Raw genomic sequence first — 3,134 nt, forward strand, 5'->3', positions numbered from 1 at the left:
AAGATAGGGTTTCTCTGTGTAGTCCTGGCTGTCCTGGAACTCACTCTGTAGACCAGGCTGGCCTCGAACTCAGAAATCTGCCTGCTTCTGCCTCCCAGGTGCTGGGATTAAAGGCGTGCGCCATGACTGCCTGCCTTCCACCTTATTCCTTTAATATATGTGTGAGCACTGTGCCCATACATATGTCTGTGTTGTACCTCATATGTGTCTGGTACTGATGGAGGCCAGAGCACAGTAAGATCCCCTGGAGCTGCAGTTATATCCAGTTGTGAGCTGACACGTGGGTGCTGGGAACTCAACCTGGATCCTCTGGGTTAAGACGAACTTAATCCTGAGTCTCTCCTGCTCCTTCACCTTATTTTTTGAGGCAAGGTCTTACAAAACCAAGGTCACTGTTTTGGCTGGGCTGTCTTGGGATCGAGGTCGATGTGTATCCCCTAGTGCTGGGGTGACACGCCTGCTGCCACACTCCAGCTTATGTGTGTACTGGGATTCAAACTCGGGTCCTTATGCTTGCAAGCACTTTTCCAACTAAGAGAATATCCATCATCCTTTATTTTATGTTTTTGTTTTTTTCGAGACAGGGTTTCTCTGTCCTGTCTCGAGAAAAAACAGCCCTGGCTGTCCTGGAACTCACTCTGTAGACCAGGCTGGCCTTGAACTCAGAAATCCGCCTGCCTCTGCCTCCCAAGTGCTGGGATTAAAGGCGACCACCACCACTGCCTGGCTATTTTATGTTTTTGATATTGGTCTAACAGTGTAGCCTAGGCTACCCTGGAACTCACACTGTAGCACACACTGGCCTCCAACTCATGGTTCTCCTTCTGTTCAGTCTTCTAAATGCAGGGATAATACACTACACTCAACACATCACACACACACACACACACACACACATTTTTTATTGAGGCAGCATTTTACTATAGAGACTAGGCTGGTCTAGAGCTCACAGCAATCCCCTGTCTCTGCCTCCCAAGTGTTGGACTCGCAGGCATATAGGTCAGCAAACCCAACCTTGAGCCCACCAGCCTTAATAATTTATGTGACTGTAGATCTGCCGGAATCTGTCTCCTCTCTGGGCCAGGTTTCTCACGAGGAAAGAAGGTAGGCACCAGGGGCTATCTCTAAGGCTCCAAAGTGTTTGGTACACAGTAAACAGTTAATAGTTGTGGATCCTATCTATTCATGTTCAAGATGCCATCCTGGGGACACGGGCTTTTAGGAGAGCTCCTTTCCTCCTTCCTGAATCTCCTCAAAGATCCAGGCTCAGCTTTGAAGACGAAATTCAGGTAGTCTGTACTTGCAGAAGCTGCATCTCTCTCCACTGACTGCTCGAAAAGTTGCCTACCCATCTGGCCCAGGCGATAACTGCACTGTGCACTCTCCAGGTAAACCACCAGTCCTACTCTGGGGAAGTCTTAATGTTGGCAAGTCCTCAGCCTTCTCCCTGGCAGCTTCCCAGAGGGGACCCTCCTCACTCACCGTTTCCGGAGTACTCAGGCTTGGGACCCTGGACCCCGCCCCACTGCCGCCGGGAGCCGCTGGAAGGCCACCGCCTACGCGCAGCTTGCCATTGGCTGCCTGAAATGCGCATGCCCTTTGGCCGCAGTCCGTCCCGCCCAGCTCACGGTCTTACATTCCTATTGGTCATTGTAGAAGAACGGCCACGCTCTGAATGTTGATGGTGAGGGATTATTTTAGTCGTGATTTGTTGGAGCAGCGAGCGGAACCGATGAGGCCTATACGATTGGACGTCCGAGGTGAGGGCGGAAATGCAGAGGAGGGCTGCAGGGCCGGGCGGAAAAGTGAGGTCGGTAGGTGAAGGGCCTGGAACCCGCATTGCCCAGGCTTCTGCCGCCCCACACCAGGGCACCGCGGTGCAGTCACTCAGGCTTGAGGCTCCCACTACTGCTACCTCCCTTTAAACACTGTAGTCCAAGCCCCACCACACAGCTTCCTTGAATGGTCTTTGGCTGTAGCTCAGTTGGTAGACTTTGCCAGCGTGTGTGAAGATCTGGCTCCATTCCAGCACCACCAACTACCTTTAAGTGTGAGGACACAGGCCTATAGTCTCAGCGCTTGAGTGGTAGAGAAAGCTCAGAAGTTCAGTGTCATCCTCTTTACATTGGGGTGTGGCGAGATTTGAGAGCAACATAGACTGTATGAGACCCAGTTTTTTTATTGTTGACTTGGTTTTTTGGAGACTAACCGTGGCTGTCTGGGAAATTGCTCAGTAGACCAGGCTGGCCTCAACTCAGAAATCCCTGCCTCTTAGGTGCTAGGATTAAAGGCACATGCCACCACCACGTTGCTGGTTTTAAGACAAAACAGTGACAAAAAAGTCAGTCCTTGGCGCTCTGCTCCATGAGAACCCAGCCTAGGCGCTGGTCTTATCCTTGGTCTGTCCAGACCCACATTAGGCAAGAATCACACCCAGCCCTTAATCTCTGATCAAGACTCCTCACTTCTGATGTATGCCTTTGTCCTTCCCTTTAGCAAGGTCTGGAAGGATGGCTCAGAGGGTAAAAACCACTTGGTGCTCCAAGTTCAGGACTCACCATCCACATAGCAGCTCGCAACCATCCTTATTCCAGTTCCAGGGGATTAGACACCCTCTTCTGACCTCTGTGGGTAGCACACACAAGGCGCATACACATATATGCAGACAAAGTACTTAACACACGCTTAACATTTATTACAAACAACTAGCATGGTGGTAATTTCAGTACTTGGGAGGCAGAAGTAAGTGTATCTCTTTGAATTCAAGTCCAGCTTGGACTAGTCAACAAGTTCAAGCCAGCGTGAGCTACACAATGAGACCCGGGCCCCCCCCCCCCAAAAAAAAAGGAAAAAAAAAAACAAAGAAAAATCCCTAATATGGACTACAGAGGTAGTTCAGCAGGGGAAAGGCATTTGCTGCCAAACCTCAATTAAAGTCCTAGGGCCCCAGATTCCACATGGGAAGGAAAGAATGGACTCCCTTTTGTGAGTTGTCATCTGATACCACATTCTGCCTACACACACACACACACACACACACACACACACCCCGTTTGTAAAAAAATACATGTGAGACCTCCTCCCCCTCCCCCCATCTTTCCCTCCTCTTCCTCTCCCTCCTCCTCTTTTGCTTC

General features: G+C 50.4%; 1 protein-coding gene across 2 annotated transcripts in view; it reads right to left on the minus strand.

Annotated features, from left to right (window-relative positions):
* The window catches only part of Tyk2 (tyrosine kinase 2), a 24,664-nt gene extending 23,078 nt beyond the window's left edge, over positions 1–1,586 (minus strand). The window contains exon 1 of one of the 2 annotated variants that reach the window (XM_028763725.1): positions 1,483–1,586. The gene's annotated coding sequence lies outside the window, so the exon portion shown is untranslated. The remainder of the gene's footprint in view (positions 1–1,482) is intronic. The other variant, XM_028763726.1, reaches the window with a different exon arrangement.
* Positions 1,587–3,134: the final 1,548 nt, after the last annotated feature.

Source organism: Grammomys surdaster, unplaced genomic scaffold (assembly GCF_004785775.1).
Source record: "Grammomys surdaster isolate TR1022 unplaced genomic scaffold, NIH_TR_1.0 140, whole genome shotgun sequence".
Classification (NCBI taxonomy): Eukaryota; Metazoa; Chordata; class Mammalia; order Rodentia; family Muridae; genus Grammomys; species Grammomys surdaster.